At 45.6% G+C, this 20,116-nt stretch overlaps 1 protein-coding gene and 1 pseudogene across 1 annotated transcript in view; one reads left to right on the top strand and one right to left on the bottom strand.

Annotated features, from left to right (window-relative positions):
• LOC146548263 (NACHT, LRR and PYD domains-containing protein 3-like) overlaps positions 1 to 20,116 on the bottom strand; it is a 289,433-nt gene that overhangs the window by 8,956 nt on the left and 260,361 nt on the right. The gene's annotated exons all lie outside the window — the stretch shown is intronic.
• On the top strand, positions 17,382 to 18,952 carry LOC146548269 (uncharacterized; annotated as a pseudogene).

The following is a 20,116-nucleotide window of genomic DNA, read 5'->3' as shown; positions in this document are numbered from 1 at the left end:
TGGACCCTCTGCACAGAGCTTCAGTTTCCTCTTCTGGTCCCAAAGTGCAGAACAACAAGGTTTCAAACAGCTTCGTTCCAGCAGCATCAGCCACAGACATGCAGAGAGAATCCTTTGGTTGTGTTGTGTGTTTGCATATCTGCTGTCTGTGTTGCTTTGTGAGGATGGATCATCTCCTGCAGCTCCAGATAAACAAGCTGGACCTGAACCTGGTAGCTTCACTTAGAAGACACTTGTGACGGGAACGTGTGAGAAGTTTTGTGCAGACAAGTTTGGATTTAGAGTGTGGGACGAGCTCTCCACAGTCTTTGTGGAGATCCACATTCTGCATACTGCCTGTGAGAAGCTGCAGACATTTGTCCTCCAAATCCACTGAGCAGCTGCTCGTGGTGGTATTAGCTTCATGTGTGCGTGTTAGCATGAAGCCTCGGTCACACTCTGCTGTGGACACGGTCACGGACAGCTGGACGCCTGATGGACGAGTCGTCCTTCCTGTTAAACTTCTTTGAGCATGAGAAGAGCATGAGAAGCTCAGTGGACACTGTTCAGTGTTTTAACTCTCGCTTTCTGATGGGTTTAGATTTTATTATTGTCATTTGTATTAGGAAATATTTAACCATATATTCTTAGAGGTGTATAATCAATTGTGTAGTGATAGGATGTGTGATCTTTAGCAGGCTGCAGGGGCTTGGTGTGTATTCCACACTGGAATGCACACCCACATCCTGGGAGCACGAGAGAGGTCGTACCTTCTCTTATTGTTTTATGGCAGGATTAACGTAGCTACGTCTGTTCTAGTCTAAGTGCTTTTTGTTTAGATGAACTGCTGGACTTCCTCACCATGTTATCTAGGGTGAACCATCTAGGGTGAAGGGGGGTCTACCCTCTTCCTGACCAAGGATGTTATATGACCCTTTGATCAGCAGTACCACACACACACACACACACACACACACACACACACACACACACACACACACACACACACACAGTATTCTTTGTTCACATGTATACCTATGTGAGATGCTATATGTTAATGACCCTATGCATATTCATGTAACCACAATAAAAGGAGTGCTATGGGGAGCCTGGCTGAGAGTCTGATGGTGGTCAAGTGGTGGAACGACGCTTGGCTCCAGCCAGGTCTCCCTCATGCATGAGTAAACCAGAGAACTTTGGTGCCTTGTGTCTTGCTTTTTGCTGCGTAGCAGATTGTCCTTAACGTTCCAGTGGATAGGTTCAAACTACAAACCTATCGCTTTCACTTCAGCTTCACCAACAACAGCACAAGCAGAGCAGCCCACTGCCTGCATGGCTGGGACAGCGCCCCCTGGTGACTGTAAACCACTACAACATGTAGACGGCCGTCTGCAGGCTGGATGTAGCACCACCGCAGAGACGTGCTGCAGCCCTGTTTAGTTACCCAGCTGACAGCAGAGGCTGTAGTTTACTGTTACCAACATGGAAAACTGAAGCTTCACCAGCTGGAGCTACAGAGCTGGAGAACAAAGGAGACTGAGAGGCCAGAATGATGTGGGAGGAAACATCAAGAGCCTGTTTGAAAGGAGACACATGTGGATGCTGTGCCAGTCTGTGGTCTGTCAGAAGTCAGCTGAGTCACACTGCAAGAAGCTGCAGAATCTCAGAGGAGGAGATTTGGAAGTGTTTGTGGGACAAACTGGACTCAAAGAAAGAAGATGTTTGTGAAGTCTTTGGTGGAGGTGAGCAGTGTGAAGCAGAACACATGCAGATGAATCAGGAGGTCAGCATCAGTGTCTCCTTGTGGTGGACGGTAAAAGAATCAGAGCCAACGCTCCCGTCCACCCTCGGCATGAAGCAGTGCTGTTTCTGAAACAGGAGGACAAGTCCAGAGAAGACAGAGGAAGCAAAGATGAGGGTGGGACAGGACAGCAGGACTTCCTTCACACCTGCAGCTCCATCACACTGCTGTAGCTCCTCTTCATCACACATGTACCTGCAGCCTGTCTTCGAGTCCAGGAGTCACCTCCACACAGTGTAGAAGCCTCCTGTGCAGACCATGGAGTCCAGCCTCTGTCAGGGAAGTCGGCACTAAAGCCTGAAAGACTTCAATCTGTCTCTGCTCCACCCGAGAAAGACCAGCACCGTACTTGTTGTGCATTCAAGGAGGGAACATCAGCGCTGCATCGTGGGAACAACACCGCAGGAACAAAGACACAGCACGGCCGATGAAGGACGAGGACAAAGGAAAGGTGAGTGAGAAGACCCTGGTGGTGTGGACGGACCTGCAGGGGCTCCAAGACTGAGGAGCAGAGACGTCCATGTACCAGCTGAGGATGCTGCAGTGATCCAGGGAGCTCGGTCCAATCTGAGGCCGTGTGAACTACGTGGACCACAGTTTCTTCACAGACTTCAGCCACGTGAACATCTGGAGATCCAACAGTGCACGAGCTGTGAGCCATCAGCTGTTTCTCTCATCAGCTGCTGTAATGAGAGCTGCTGGAATCATCTCGAGCAGCAGGAAATCACTGATGTTGTTTCTAACCAAAGATATGGGACTGAGCTCCGCTGAGCTCCTTCTACTTTCATCCAGATAGAAACTGCTACAGTCTGCTGATTATTGCTTTGCCTCCATCACACGAGCTCTTTATCCTGTTCTTCACTCTCATTGGTTCTTTGTCTGCTTGTTTTTACAACAGTAGTCTTCTGATTGGTCAAAGACAATCAGCTGTGACTAAATGTAGCTCCTACAGCAGTGATGGGAATAACTACTGAAGCTAATCCAGTATCAAAGCTCAGGAATCAGCAGCTCCCACCTCGTTTTCTTTCAACAACTATTTTTAGCTGCTGTGTTTTTGTGTTTCTGCAGACCTCAGACATCCTGCTGCTCTGGACAACTTTTTCATTCTTTTGTATCATTATTTTGCTTTTCTTTTATTATTATGTTATATGTATTAATATGTGAAACACTTATTCTTTGTGTTTTTGCTTTGCTCCTGTCAAACTGCTTTAATAAAATCTGCTGCAGTCTAAACTGTGGACGTTCCCTTTTTAACCCTTTGTGAAACAATAAAGGTTTAAATCTGAGTATTCATCTATGTTAGTGTTTAATGGGTCTAATAGGTTGCTTTGGCCTTTCCCAGTAATATCTTCCCTTGCAGTCTGTGGTCCAGGCTTCTAAAACCATCCCAGGTTAACAAGAACTACAATCTAGAGGAGAGCTGCCATAACAGGTGTGACTGATGAGATCTGACCTGCAAGGTTACTCAGGTTTGTTTGTATCAGGACAAGCAGGGAAGCCGCCTGGACGTCAAAGTAGTTAGAGCTGGGCGAGTGTCCTCACCCACATCGGCTTCACAACTCTGCATCATCTACTGAGTAAGACTCAGAGCATCAGAGATTAGAAGGTCTACAAAGAGCTGAACCAGACTTCCTGTATAAAGGTTTTAGTTCCACAGATCGACAGTGTCAGCACAACTAAAACGTGGAGACTGACCTCAGAGTTTCAATTTGATGTTGTGGATTCTCCAGAAGAACACACAGCTGCTTCACTCCTGAATCCTGCAGCTTGTGGTAGCTCAGGTCCACCTCTCTGGGATACGAAGGGTTGAGCTTCAGCACTGCTTCCAGATAATCACAGCTGATCTCTGACAAATCACAGCTCCTCAATCTGTATAGAGAATGAAAGATGTAAGTTTATTAGACAAAGTGCTTGAAATCATTCAGTGTTTCATCATCTGTTCAGAGCTGAAGAAGGTTCAGAATGTAGAAGTTTAGAAAATGGAAACTCCAACCAGCTGAAGCCAACAGGAAGCAGCTTCAAACAAACACAACAAGAGAAAAAACTCTGAATGTTTCACATTAAAGTCGTACATTTCTAACAAGAGTGTTTTAAAGACAGAGTCACTGATGATCATCTTCTGCCCAGTAAAACTTTGGTTTTCCACATGTGAGTGTTAATGATGCACAAAGACTGTGAGTGCAAAGAGGGAGCGAGGAGGATGACAGAGAGATTGTACAGGAGCATCAAGAACCCGGCGAGGAAATGAGCAGAAGGACTTTGGAGCCTGTTGGATTGAAGCTTTCACAGAGACGTGTTTGACTGGACACCACCAGGACAGACTTTTAATCCCAGGATTTGGATGAGCTTTCTGTCTTTATGGTCACAAATGATGCTGTAACTCTGTGAATGTCCTGGAACTGTCAGCAGTGTGGTTACGTCCTTTTGACCTGAGTTTCCACAGCTCTTATAACAGCAGTGTACATTCAGACTGAGACACGCTTCAGTCTGTATGGACCTGTTTCTGTAGCTGCCACCATCATTCTACGGTCGTGTCCAAATTCATGGGCTGCATCCTCCCGAGGACCCGGCCTTTGCGGTCTACGTGGGCTGGGTCCTCAGAAGGTCGGGTAGGCTGGAAATAAACGGCTGGGGAAATTGGACGGTCTAGCCTTCTGATTAGCGTCACCGCTGTCTCGGTGGAGTTTAATAAACTCAGCCGTCTGCTCCTTGCTATCTAAAATATAACAGGACACTGGCGTAAATTCTCGACCGTCTCATACTTCTGTTTAATCAGTTTTCTGTTTGACGTTTAGTCAGCTCTGTAAAGACCAAGGAGGAACCCACCTGGGGGATTAATAAAGTTTTATTTTATCTAATCTAATCTAATAACTTTAATCTCAGCCAAACCGATTTACTCACGAACAAACAAAACACTGAAAAAAGCCAAACAATAACATTTTGAGGTTGTCTAAGTGACTTATATATCACGTTTAACCTGAGTAGCGAAAGTCCGCGGTGATCTGAAAATGATGTGCCGGGAGTTGTGCCGTTCTCGGCGGCTTCAGTGACCCTCGAGCTCCCGGCGAGCTATCGAGCTGGTGGGTAGCAGACGTCTCCGAAAACGTCGAAGCACTTTTGCAAATATGCGGTATCTTGATAAACCGAGCAGATATTTGATGTTTACACAGCTACTTTCTCGCCTGAAAATATGTTAAAAGTTTATTTTGTGACCGAAAAAGATTAGTATGAGTCATTTTAAAACTTAGTAGCGGCCGCCATTGTTGGAAACTGGAGTTTGGCTGGGCCGCGCTATGAATTCTGGGATATGGTAGGCCACGAAGGACACACCCGACCCATCCTTCAAATTCGGGGAAAAGGAGGACGCATTTGTTGGCTGCATTCGGAGGAGTCTACGAATTTGGACAGCCTTCGACGTGTCGCTGTGACGTAATCGGTCTACAAATGCGGCCTCAGGAGGATGCAGCCCATGAATTTGGACACGACCTACATGTTTGTACATCAGCTTATCAAATACTGTCTGCTGTCTTCATTTATTACTCTTCACCTGCTTCACTGTGACTGTGTGGGCGGAGCAGCCTGAGCCCCGCCCACACAGACACAGCTCCTCTCTGGAGCAAAACTTCTGCTTCATCTCTGCCTCTTTTCTTCATCCTCCACCTCTCTTTTCTCTTCTTCGGTGTTCTGCAGCCACAGAGCCTCACAGCCATTAGCACGCCCATACCTGAGCAGCTAGCATTACCCAGCATGCCGTGCAGCAGTGTCAGTTTGTAAATGTGCAAGAATTCCTGCTCCAAACTGTTTCACAGAGTGCTGTGTGCCGTGACCTTTGACCTGCTAAAGACAGTCAGCTGTGGATTATTCATTGTTGTGTCTGATACTTAGAACTGTGAGGAAGAAGCTACACAGTTAATCAGGGTCCCCTCTCTCTGAATCAGGAAAGGTGGGCAGGCCGCGTGTGGGCCGCGGGCCATACGTTGAGTATCACTGTTTGAAATGTGAACATTGTTCTGCTGCAGTCAATGGACTAAACCAGAGAAGAAGAAAACAGACTTTACCATGAAGATCCTCAGTGTGGATCAGTATAATATCAGCCTGATGTCTGCAGTTTAGTGTCAGCACAACTTTCACATCATATTCATCTCAGCACAACTAAAACATGCTGACTGACCTCAGAGTTTCAAATCGACATCGTGGATTCTCCCGAAAATCACACAGATGCTTCACTCCTGAACCCTTCAGGTTGCTGTAGGTTCCACTCAGGTCCACCTCTGTGGGATACGAGGGGTTGGACTTCAGTGCTGCTGCCAGATAATCAAGGCCAATATCTGACAAACCACAGCTCTTCAATCTGTATAAAGAATGAAAGATGTAAGTTTATTAGACAAAGTGCTTGAAATCATTCAGTGTTTCATCATCTGTTCAGAGCTGAAGAAGGTTCAGAATGTAGAAGTTTAGAAAATGGAAACTCCAAACAGCTGAAGCCAACAGGAAGCAGCTTCAAACAAACACAACAAGAGAAAAAACTCTGAATGTTTCACATTAAAGTCGTACATTTCTCATAAAAACAGGACAAAGACTTGAAAAAGTCGTGTTTTTCCTTCCAGGAACCACATGGCTTCACTTTTAAAGGTGAAGTGTGACAGAAATGGACATATTTGAAGTCCAACACCTTTTTCCAGTCACATTATTAAAGCAGACAAACTACAAGCTCATTTTCATTCCAACAAGTCATCTTCTGACCTGGACTAACAACACTGGTCTCTATGTGCAGCTGGCTGTGAGACCAGTGCTCAGGGAGCGTCTACAAAGTGCAACACTGAAAGAACATCACACACTCATTTGCTTCCAGCACTTTCACACAAACATCTACTGTCATTATTGTCACCAAACTCTGTGGATCCTTTATTGCAAATTCAAATGGGATCAAATGGTCAGACAAAAGAGGGTTATGAGGAAATATGATGAAATGTTGTGTATTAGCAGCAACTTATTGAATCATTTTCCTCAGAAACCAAACAAAATGATTGACAAACATGTTTTTACAAACTCAGTGTTGGACTTGGATCAGCAGGATAAGCTGATGTTTAAAGGCATTTGAGTCTCGCTGTATGAGAGTCCAGTTCTTACTCAATATTTATGGATGATGTTCTTTCAGTGTTGCACTTTGTTTGGCACAAAATGAAATTATTTGGCCTCTCAGATGCTTTTAGAGATTCCCAAATGACTGATGATGACATCTCTGGGGTCTGATTGATAGAAAAAAAATGTCTTTGAGACCTTTTGTAACTGACAAACTCTTCATCTGCTAACAACACTGAGTTGAATCTCCATGGCTGATAGTTGGAGCAGGCATCAGGAATACACATTGAAAAAACAAGAGGAGAAATCACCAGAGTCTTATAATCACATTCTGTAACTAAAGGGAGACGTTTTTCTATACAAATATATGTTTTATGGACATTAGAAAAAAAAGAGTATTGATGTGAAGCAGGATTATTAAATCTCCATACATCAGCCAGCCCATAATTATCAAGAAAGCTCTGAATGACGCATGCTGAGTTTGGACTAAGTGTACTTTTGTGTGAACTGTGGTCCATAGCAGATAATGAGCAGTTTAGGTCTCCCTCAAAGATGATATTGTGTGATGACATATTGGGGAGCCGCGCAAAGACATTAGTGAAAAATCTGTGATCGTCCCAATTAGAGGCGTAGATATTTGCTAAGATCAAAGGAAAACCATAAACTATATTTTCTGCACTTAAAATCCTGTAATTTTCTCATAAATCGACAGTGCGCCTTATGGATGAATTCTGGTTGTGCTTACTGACCTCGAACCGATTTTATGTGCTACACGGCGCTCAGAAACCTTTCAAAAGATGTTTTGGTACGACTTTGCTCAGCTACGAGGCTGCACCGCTTGATGGATTGTTGGAGCATTACAGCTACGAGGAGCCTCGCGGAGTGATACGTACTCTGCTTCAACGTAATATTACTGTATTGAGTGTGTATAAGGACCATAAATGGCACCTGTAAGAGACACGGTTACAAAGAGGGTTTCAAACTCCAGGCTGTCAGTCACGCAGTAGAACCTGGGAACAGAGCAGCTGCTTGTTATTATGCTCAGCGTCTGTTTACATTTTGACTGCACGATTGTGAGCTGTTTGTTATGCACAAAAACAACATTGTTTTCTTTTATTTATGGAGCATTATTATTTAATAAATGCTGATCATTTATTTCTGAGTAATTGTTTCATGTACATCTACGCTGTATGTTAATAAATGTGCCTGTGTGAGATTTGGGACACAGCTTTGACTAAGAACTCTCTTTTTGTTCGTACTTTCTGGCTTTAAAAATATCGAGATATATATCGTATATCACCATCCAGCTAAAGAATATCGAGATATGAACTTTGGGTCATATCGCCCTGTCGTAATATTGCAATAGGTTGTCCGTTAAACTCAAGCGGGGCTTGGGCCCTGGCACGGCGTAGCCACACAATCCTGGTAGTAGTGATGCTCGGCTATGACGGCATGCGGGTTACCAGCTGGCTTTCTCAGGATAGGGCTCCTGTGTGAGCGGTCGACAATAACGTCTTTATCCATACCCAGCACTTCACGTAGTAGCACGGATACGGCCGTGGAGGAGCTCGAGTCCAGGCCCTCTGGGATCCCTATGATGTGGATGTTAGCTCTCCGCTTCCTGCCTTCATCACATTTATCCTTCAGGTCAGACAGCTCCTCCTTCATACTCTCTACTGTAGACTGCAGGGTGGTCACCTCATCGCTCCACATTGACAGCCCATCCTCAGCTTCTTTCACTCTAACCTTTACTCCATCAACTTCGCCGCACGTCGCCGCCATGCTGTTAGCGATCTCATTTCTCAGCCCTTGCACGTCAGCCCTTATATTGTCTTCTTTCAATGCATTTCTGACTTCTTCTTTTAACAGCGTACTAATGCCAGCAGATGACTCGTAATCTGGAGAGGAAATGGCGTGTCACAAATCTAGAGGATCATCATTTAGCCTGGAGAAATAGTTTGCTGCTTTATAAGAAAGCCCTCCGCAAAGCCAGAACATCTTACTATTCATCACTGATTGAAGAAAATAAGAACAACCCCAGGTTTCTCTTCAGCACTGTAGCCAGGCTGACAAACAATCAGAGCTCTTTTGAGCCAACCATCCCTTTAACCTTAACTAGTAATGACTTCATGAACTTCTTCACAAAGAAAATTTTTTATCATTAGAGAAAAAGTTACCAATAATCATCCCACAGATGTAATATTATCTACAGCTACTCTTAGTACCATTGATGTTAAGTTAGACTCTTTTTCTCCAATTGATCTTTCTGAGTTAACTTCAATAATTACTTCCTCCAAACCATCAACGTGTCTTTTAGACCCCATTCCTACAAAACTGCTCAAAGAAGTCCTGCCATTAATTAATTCTTCGATCTTAAATATGATCAACCTATCTCTAATAATCGGCTATGTACCACAGGCCTTCAAGCTGGCTGTAGTTAAACCTTTACTCAAAAAGCCATCTCTAGACCCAGCAGTCTTAGCTAATTATAGGCCAATCTCCAACCTTCCTTTCATATCAAAAATCCTTGAAAGAGTAGTTGTCAAACAGCTAACAGATCATCTGCAGAGGAATGGTTTATTTGAAGAGTTTCAGTCAGGTTTCAGAGCTCAGCACAGCACAGAAACAGCTTTAGTGAAGGTTACAAATGATCTTCTTATGGCCTCTGACAGTGGACTCATCTCTGTGCTTATCCTGCTAGACCTTAGTGCAGCATTCGATACTGTTGACCATAATATCCTATTAGAGCGATTAGAACATGTTGTAGGTATTACAGGTACTGTGCTGCAGTGGTTTGTATCATATCTATCTAATAGACTCCAATTTGTGCATGTAAATGGAGAGTCCTCTTCACACACTGAGGTTAATTATGGAGTTCCACAGGGTTCAGTGCTAGGACCAATTCTGTTTACACTATACATGCTTCCCTTAGGCAGCATCATTAGAAGACATAGCATACATTTTCACTGCTATGCAGATGACACCCAGCTCTATCTGTCCATGAAGCCAGATAACACACACCAATTAGTTAAACTGCAGGAATGTCTTAAAGACATAAAGACCTGGATGGACGCTAACTTTCTGATTCTTAATTCAGATAAAACTGAGGTTATTGTACTCGGCCCTGAAAAGCTTAGAAATATGGTATCTAACCAGATTCTTACTCTGGATGGCATTACCTTGGCCTCCAGTAAAGCTGTTAGGAACCTTAGAGTCATTTTTGACCAGGACATGTCCTACAACGCACCATCCATCCATCTTCATCCGCTTTATCCGAGGCCGGGTCGCGGGGGCAGCAGCCTAAGCAAAGAGGCCCAGACCTCCCTCTCCCCAGCCACCTCCTCCAGCTTATCCGGGGGAATACCAAGGCGTTCCCAGGCCAGCCGAGAGATATAATCTCTCCAGCGTTTCCTGGGTCTGCAACGGGGCCTCCTCCCGGTGGGACATGCCTAGAACACCTCACCCAGGAGGCGCCCAGGGGGCATCCTTATCAGATGCCCGAACCACCTCAGCTGGCTCCTTTCGATGTGGAGCAGCAGCTGCTCTACGCTGAGCCCCTCCCGGATGGCCAAACTTCTCACCCTATCTCTAAGGGAGAGGCCAGCCACCCTTCGGAGGAAGCTCATTTCTGCCGCTTGTATCCGCGATCTCGTTCTTTCGGTCACTACCCACAGCTCGTGGCCATAGGTGAGGGTAGGAACGTAGATCGACCGGAGCTTGAGAGCTTCGCTTTTACACTCAGCTCCCTCTTCACTACGACGGACCGGTGCAGCGTCCGCATTACTGCAGCTGCAGCCCCAATCCGTCTGTCGATCTCCGGCTCCCTTCTCCCATCACTCGTGAACAAGACCCCAAGATACTTGAACTCCTCCACTTGGGGCAGGAACTCATCCCCGACCCGGAGTGGGCACTCCACCCTTTTCCGGCTGAGAACCATGGCCTCAGATTTGGAGGTGCTGATCCTCATTCCCGCTGCTTCACACTCGGCTGCGAACCATTCCAGTGCGAGCTGGAGGCCCTCACCCGATGAAGCCAACAGAACCACATCATCCACAAAAATGAGAGATGAGATTCTGAGGCCACCAAAGCGAAAGCCCTCCGCCACTTGGCTGCGCCTAGAAATCCTGTCCATAAAAATTATGAACAGAACCGGAGACAAAGGGCAGCCCTGGTGGAGCCCATCACCCACCGGGAACGAGTCCGACTTATTGCCGGCAATGCGAACCAAGCTCTTGCAACGGTTGTATAGGGATCGAATGGCCCGTAGCAATGGGCCAGACACCCCATACTCCCGCAACACCTCCCACAGGACACCCCGAGGGACACGGTCGAATGCCTTCTCCAAGTCCACAAAACACATGTAGACTGGTTGGGCAAACTCCAATGCACCCTCAAGTATCCTCGAGAGGATAAAGAGCTGGTCCAGTGTTCCGCGACCAGGACGAAAAAGGCATTGTTCCTCCTGTACCGAGGTTCAACTAGCGGACGAACTCTCCTTTCCAGCACCCTGGCATAGACTTTCCCAGGGAGGCTGAGGAGTGTGATCCCCCTGTAGTTGGAACACACCCTCTGGTCCCCCTTCTTAAAGATGGGGACCACCACCCCGGTCTGCCAGTTCAGTACCTGTGGACTTTTGATCAGTTTGAGCCTGTGTGGTTTGATCAGGTGGAGGAACGATGTGATGCTATAAAGACATCATCTTGTCCAAATGATGTTGTTCCAACACGTGTTTAAAAAGATTTTAAAGGTTGTTGGTTCCGACATCTTAGCGATTTTTAACAGCAGTCTTAGTTCAGGTGTTGTACAGCCTGTTTTAAACATGCTGTTGTACAGCCTGTACTAAAAACCTGATCTGGATCCTCTGTCCGCTCAAACTTCAGGCCTATTTCAAAGCTTCCCTTCCTGTCGAAGATTTTGTAAAAGATTATATTTGTTCAGCTGCAATCTGTTGTAAAGGTTTCAGTCTGGTTTTAAAGCTCTTCACAGCACTGAAACTGCACTTTGGAAAGTTCTTAATGATCTTTTATCAGCCACTGATCAGGAGACTCAGCTGTGCTTTTGGATCTGACCGCTGCCTTGACCACAGCATCTTGACCTCACCATTGGAGCATGGCGGCATCAAGGGCGCTCTATTAGACTGGTTCAGCTCTTTTATTAAATCGCATTATTACATTTGGGGCTTATATTTGACGGCAATTTGAAAAACAGCTGAGCTCAGTTGTACAGCGGTCTTTCTTCAAACTGAGGCTTTTATCTAAGGTGAGATCATTTCTATCTTTTAAAAACCTTGAACGGGCGATCCACGTTTTCATGACGTCCCAGCTGGATTATTGTAACTCCTTATATGTTGGAGTTAGTGGGACCTGCCTGGCAAGACTGCAGCTGGTCCAGAAAGCTGCAGCTCGTCTTCTGACACAAGCTCAAAGACATTTATCGTCCCAACAACCACATATACGCTGGTCCCTCGCTGTAACACAGTTCACCTTTGGCGGCCTCGCTGTTTCGCTGATCTTTTTTGTGCAATTTTGCATGCTTTTGTTTTGTACAGCGCGTTGTGTTCTGCGTCCTGATTGGCTGTAGACCATCGTCAGTCAATCTCGTGCCGTGTCTCCTGTACAGTACAGAATGTGTTCAAATTTACAGCAGTGTGACTCTGCAGTGCTGCACTGTATGTTTGTACGTTTTGTCTCCAACAAACAACAATGATGACGAGACGTTTTGCAGCTGTGGTAGCAGCCAAAGGCAGAGGAAGATGCTGACCATCATAGTTTCAACAAGGAGGCAAAAAGGTTGTAACTGTCCACAACAAGAACATCGTAAGGATGGAGTCAGCTTTGGCTTTGTGGCTCAGTGACCGCAGGAAAAAGAACATCGTGCTGGACACCAACATTATCTGCAGAAAAACTCAAAAGCTTTATGAAACTTTACCTGACAGCGAGGAGCCCAGGCCATGGACGAGTGCTCCTCACACAGAACCAAGGTCATTTAATGCCAGCAAAGGCTGATTTGACACATTTCAGAAACACTTTGCTTTCACTCTTTAATAATGAACTTATTTTTCTATGAAGGTTTGAACTTTGTTTAAACAAGAGAGAAAAGTGTGAAAATGTTCATGCCTGTCTGAGAAAAGTGTAGAAAGTGTGCAGTGAGGGTTTAACTGCCTTAAAACTTCTATAATACTTGTAAAACATAAAGCTGCTACTTCATTCTGAGACTTATTTTTAGAACGTAACTCGATAAACGAGCGACCGCAGTACTGTATTGTGTTTATTTTGAAAACTCTCAACAGGATCTTCAGATTTATTTTGAAAGCTTTATCTGGAAAACACAAACACATAAGCAGGAAACAAAGAGCGTGATATGAAACGATAGACGTTTTCATATGGTCATCATATATACATCGTTCTATCGAACAGCCCCAGCTCCTGCTGTCAGTCTCTGTAAATCTGCTCTGAAAACACATTTGTATTCACTGGCTTTTAATACAGCATGAGAGTTATTTGATATTTGATGTGTGATATTAATATTAGGAGTTATTTTAATCGTTATTTTGGATTCTTGTACAGCACTGTGGTCAACGCTGCTGCTGTAATTAATGTGCTATAAACACATAAACAATCTGCAGTTAAACATCCAAAACTAAAGATGTGATCGCTGCCTTTAGAAAATGTGCTGATGCACAAGATATCAGCTCCATTAAGGTGGAATGTGGCCGTGTTAGAAACATGTTGGAAGAAGTTTGAAGCTGAAACTGTGAAGCTGAGAGTGAAAGAGCTCCAGCGTCTGTCACAGGAAACTTTCTTATTTCCACACTGATGAAAGCATCAAGCTTTGATTTCCTGCTGCTTTTATTGAGTCACACTGTGAAACTGAGCCACAGCTGAACCAGCATCCCTGTACAGCAGACACTTACAGCGCTTGGCTGCTTCCATTGGACCCTCTGCACAGAGCTTCAGTTTCCTCTTCTGGTCCCAAAGTGCAGAACAACAAGGTTTCAAACAGCTTCGTTCCAGCAGCATCAGCCACAGACATGCAGAGAGAATCCTTTGGTTGTGTTGTGTGTTTGCATATCTGCTGTGTTGCTTTGTGAGGATGGATCATCTCCTACAGCTCCAGATAAACAAGCTGGACCTGAACCTGGTAGCTTCACTTAGAAGACACTTGTGACGGGAACGTGTGAGAAGTTTTGTGCAGACAAGTGTGGATTTAGAGTGTGGGACGAGCTCTCCACAGTCTTTGTGGAGATCCACATTCTGCATACTGCCTGTGAGAAGCTGCAGACATTTGTCCTCCAAATCCACTGAGCAGCTGCTCGTGGTGGTATTAGCTTCATGTGTGCGTGTTAGCATGAAGCCTCGGTCACACTCTGCTGTGGACACGGTCACGGACAGCTGGACGCCTGATGGACGAGTCGTCCTTCCTGTTAAACTTCTTTGAGCATGAGAATAGCATGAGAAGCTCAGTGGACACTGTTCAGTGTTTTAACTCTCGCTTTCTGATGGGTTTAGATTTTATTATTGTCATTTGTATTAGGAAATATTTAACCATATATTCTTAGAGGTGTATAATCAATTGTGTAGTGATAGGATGTGTGATCTTTAGCAGGCTGCAGGGGCTTGGTGTGTATTCCACACTAGAATGCACACCCACATCCTGGGAGCACGAGAGAGGTCGTACCTTCTCTTATTGTTTTATGGCAGGATTAACGTAGCTACGTCTGTTCTAGTCTAAGTGCTTTTTGTTTAGATGAACTGCTGGACTTCCTCACCATGTTATCTAGGGTGAACCATCTAGGGTGAAGGGGGGTCTACCGTCTTCCTGACCAAGGATGTTATATGACCCTTTGATCAGCAGTACCACACACACACACACACACACACACACACACACACACACACACACACACACACACACACACACACAGTATTCTTTGTTCACATGTATACCTATGTGAGATGCTATATGTTAATGACCCTATGCATATTCATGTAACCACAATAAAAGGAGTGCTATGGGGAGCCTGGCTGAGAGTCTGATGGTGGTCAAGTGGTGGAACGACGCTTGGCTCCAGCCAGGTCTCCCTCATGCATGAGTAAACCAGAGAACTTTGGTGCCTTGTGTCTTGCTTTTTGCTGCGTAGCAGATTGTCCTTAACGTTCCAGTGGATAGGTTCAAACTACAAACCTATCATTAATTGGTCCTTCGAGAGCCGGATCCCTGGAGTCGACATTCACCGAGGGGAAAAGAGACACGCCGACAGACTGACGTCAGCCAGGACTTATAGAGGTCCTGCAGCAAAGTCCCGAGGCGTGAGAATTCGTCATCGAGCCGGTGGATTAGCCGTCTGTTTTTTCTCCTCGATGGATGACGATTGACGGGATTCGGGACTGATGCTACTCGCAATAAGCAACACCAAGTAGGTATGTGAAAAATCTAAGCCACTGTGTGAGGCTGAGTTGTAAAGTCTTTATCACTGTGTGCGATAAAGCGTGTAGTCACTGTGTGCGACTATTCTTTGCCGCTGCGTGCAGCAAAGCGCGCATCCACTGTGTGAGGTTGCGTTGAAAGTCTTTATCACTGTGTGCGATAAAGCGCGTGATCACTGCTATGCAAGTCTTTGCCACTGTGTGCGACAAAGCACGCAGTCACTGTGTGAGACTGCGTTGAGACAATAGGCCTAATTTTTGTTGTTTGTGTGTGAGGATATTTTTTGTTGTTGTTGTTGTTGTGTGAGTGTGTGCGGAGCAGAACACGTGGTCTGTGACGTCGGCAGCTGCTGTTGTCATTATGGGTTCCCAAGCAACCAAGAGTGTGTCAGAGGGTGACGAGAAGTTTATGGTGAAATTCGCTCCCGGTAGCGCAAAGTATTTAGGACATTGGCGCAAGAAATATGATTTTGAAGGTAAATTGGTTGTAGGACAATGTCAAATGTTAGTAGACCAGTTGACAGTGAAAGCAGCTTGTGCGACAGGGAAATTGAAACAGGAGAGAGAGTTACAAGTGGCGTCCGCTAAATTGTGGTTAGAACAGGCGCAGAAGAGACAGGAGGCAGTGACTATATATACTGACAGTCAGTATGCATATGCTACACTTCATTTCTTTGCCGCTCAGTGGTCAAGACGAGGCATAACAACATCAACAGGTAAACCTGTGGAGCATGCGACATTGTTGCAGGCCCTGTTGAAAGCAGTCTTACTGCCTAGTAAAGTTGCGGTTTGTAAATGTGCAGCACACACACGTGGCACTGACCCCATTGTACTAGGCAACGCCTTTGCAGATAAAATTGCAAAGGAAGCGGCCCTTGGAACACATGGGGTTCATGTTCTGGCGTCACAGGAGCAAACTACGCCCATCACACATGATGTGTTAGCAGACATGCAGTCACACTCACCTCCAGCTGAGAAGCAGCTGTGGCTCACTAAAGGAGCAAGCCTGCGAGGTGATGTCTACTATCTTTGTGATAAACCTATATTGCCTAAGAACCTATATAGGACTGCTGCAAGTTTGAGCCACGGGCTCTGCCATGTCTCGACAGCTGGGATGGTGGCAGCAGTCGAACGGCAGTTTTTCACACTGGGATTCAATGCTTATTCAAAACATTTTTGTAAAGCATGTTTAATATGTTGTAAACATAATGCTCAGGGAAACCTCAGACCTAGGAGAGGAAAGTTTCCCAGACCCAGCTACCCATTTGAAGTAATCCATATGGATTTCATTGAGTTGTCTAACTGTAACACCTACAGGTACTGCCTGGTGATTGTGTGCCCGTTCTCAAAGTGGGTAGAAGTTGTCCCCACTAAGAAAGCAGATGCTATTTCAGTGGCTAAAGTGATATGCAAAAATGTGATCCCAGAGCATGGGATCCCCCAGACTATTTACAGTGACAATGGCCCTCATTTTGTGAATGAAGTAATTGAGAAAATGTCACAACATCTGGGGATAACGCTGAAAAACCATTGCTCATATCACCCACAAAGTGCAGGGCTGGTTGAAAGGACTAATGGCACAGTAAAGCTGAGACTCAGGAAAACAATGGAGGAAACAGGCAGAACATGGGTAGACTGCATTGAGCTAGTGAAAATGTATATGAGAATCACGCCAACTGATAATGGCCTAACGCCTTTTGAAATAATATATGGCAGGCCATTTAGAGTTCCAGTGTTTTGTAATGATAATGATAAAGCAGAAGAAGAAAACACACTAGCAGACTGGATGATTAAAATGCTGAAAAGCAAAGAAGTCATGAGTGCAAATAATCTGCCAGATGATTCTGTTTCTGTACAGGAAGAACGTCTGAAGCCAGGGGACTGGGTACTGATAAAGGTCATAAAGAGGAAGTGCTGGTCGAAGCCACGGTGGGACGGACCATACCAGGCTCTGCTGACAACACCAACTGCTGTGAAGATTGCAGAACGACCCACCTGGATACACCAAAGCCACTGCAAAAAGGTGACACACATCCAGGCCAGCTCGGAGTAAGTGGCAGGAAGACCGGGTACAAAGGGGGGGAAAGCCTCTAGGGCCCTTCGTCTCAATCCGGTGAAGAAACCAACTGAGCCACAGGTACTCATCAGAATGGCTGGTAAAGTGTTGTCTACCCTGCTGGGTGTAATGGCTTTGATGTCATCATGGTCAGCTGTGGAGACCCTGTATGTCCAAGGAAACCACACCCAATACCCTCATGGCTATTCTACAAACTTTTGGTGGCAGTTTATGAATACAACTGCTCACTTGAACAATAGGACGGACTGCTATGTGTGTGCTCATATGCCGTTATCCGCATATACATCTGGACTGTGGCCGTACAGCATACCAGAGGACAGGAGTTGGTGTCTGTTGGGCTTAGCAACTCATCCTGGCAACAGAGTCCTCTGGTCCCAGGCCAACTATAGTACACCTCTGAACATCACCTGGAGTAAGTCGCCACTTATAGATGTGAATTGTTCTGAGCAAACTGACTTATTGGCCTGGCCTCAAGTGTCAGACCCACTGCCAGACATAATATTGCTGAACAAGCTGAATACAGCTCAACTGCCGTTGTGTGTGATGAACAATGGATCACTGTCAGTGGGGGAGCTGCCGCTTCGTTTATGTGGATACATATACACCTACTGCCCTCCAGAGAATGAGAGCAGGTGTATGAAATGCTTGACCAGTGCAAAGTGAGCTGAGAACTTGACATTAAGGAGGACTGAATGCAAGTCCAACCGGGCTTACAGGATACCAGTAAAAGCAAAGAGTCAGAAGTGGACAGGATGTGCAAGGATGGTGCCGAGCAGTAAAGGAACAAGAGTTTTGGCTGATTGGTATTTCTTGTGTGGACATAAAGCCTATCTATCACTCCCTGAGGGATGGGGAGGATTGTGTGCCGTGGTGAAGTTATCGGATCATGTCTTCTTCATGGACAGAGTTGAACATCACCCTAGCAACCGACGGAAGCGTGAGGTGAATATAGCCTCACCTAACTCTTTTGGAGTGACAGTAGACACTGGAGTGCCACGAGAATTCCGCATTTGGAGTGGAGGAGCTAAATTCTTCCAAAGTTTGATCCCAAACATCGGAGTTGCAGAGGTGCGGGATCATGTGGAGATCAACCGATATGCCTTACTGCGACACATTAATCTCACTAAGACTCTGGGAACAGCCTTAGCGGAGGAGCAAAAGGCCATCAGAACGATGGTACTGCAGAACAGGCTGACCCTAGACTTGATAACAGCATCACAAGGAGGAGTGTGTGAGCTGATTGGAGAGACATGTTGTACGTTTATTCCGGATGGATATACGACTGGAGGAGACCTCTATGAGGCACTGCAGAACTTAACTGCTCTGCAGAAATATGTGGCGGACCACACATCAGGAGGAGACACGTCACAAGGCTGGATAGCCTGGTTGACATCTGGACCATGGTGGAATATGTTTCTAAAGTTTTTGACTCCCATTCTTACATTATTGGCTTTGCTTTGCTTGTTTACAGGTTGCATTTTGCCATGTGTAAGATCGATGGTGAATAAAATGATTGCTAACACCTTTACCAATTTCATACTGTTGCAGCAGAGTGACATGGATGCTAAGGCTAATATGTGTGTATGAAATGAAGCCTGCACTGAAAATGTTGACAAGTGGTGTATAGCCTTAAAAAATGACAATACAGGGTGGTGATGATGGGTTTAGATTTTATTATTGTCATTTGTATTAGGAAATATTTAACCATATATTCTTAGAGGTGTATAATCAATTGTGTAGTGATAGGATGTGTGATCTTTAGCAGGCTGCAGGGGCTTGGTGTGTATTCCACACTGGAATGCACACCCACATCCTGGGAGCACGAGAGAGGTCGTACCTTCTCTTATTGTTTTATGGCAGGATTAACGTAGCTACGTCTGTTCTAGTCTAAGTGCTTTTTGTTTAGATGAACTGCTGGACTTCCTCACCATGTTATCTAGGGTGAACCATCTAGGGTGAAGGGGGGTCTACCCTCTTCCTGACCAAGGATGTTATATGACCCTTTGATCAGCAGTACCACACACACACACACACACACACACACACACACACACACACACACACAGTATTCTTTGTTCACATGTATACCTATGTGAGATGCTATATGTTAATGACCCTATGCATATTCATGTAACCACAATAAAAGGAGTGCTATGGGGAGCCTGGCTGAGAGTCTGATGGTGGTCAAGTGGTGGAACGACGCTTGGCTCCAGCCAGGTCTCCCTCATGCATGAGTAAACCAGAGAACTTTGGTGCCTTGTGTCTTGCTTTTTGCTGCGTAGCAGATTGTCCTTAACGTTCCAGTGGATAGGTTCAAACTACAAACCTATCACTTTCACTTCAGCTTCACCAACAACAGCACAAGCAGAGCAGCCCACTGCCTGCATGGCTGGGACAGCGCCCCCTGGTGACTGTAAACCACTACAACATGTAGACGGCCGTCTGCAGGCTGGATGTAGCACCACCGCAGAGACGTGCTGCAGCTCTGTTTAGTTACCCAGCTGACAGCAGAGGCTGTAGTTTACTGTTACCAACATGGAAAACTGAAGCTTCACCAGCTGGAGCTACAGAGCTGGAGAACAAAGGAGACTGAGAGGCCAGAATGATGTGGGAGGAAACATCAAGAGCCTGTTTGAAAGGAGACACATGTGGATGCTGTGCCAGTCTGTGGTCTGTCAGAAGTCAGCTGAGTCACACTGCAAGAAGCTGCAGAATCTCAGAGGAGGAGATTTGGAAGTGTTTGTGGGACAA

The sequence above is a fragment of the Mchenga conophoros genome, linkage group LG23 (assembly GCF_057382185.1).
Source record: "Mchenga conophoros isolate Kocher_MC1m ecotype Shallow Benthic linkage group LG23, M_conophoros_male_GT1.1, whole genome shotgun sequence".
Classification (NCBI taxonomy): Eukaryota; Metazoa; Chordata; class Actinopteri; order Cichliformes; family Cichlidae; genus Mchenga; species Mchenga conophoros.
This window is presented reverse-complemented; position numbering and strand designations above follow the sequence as displayed.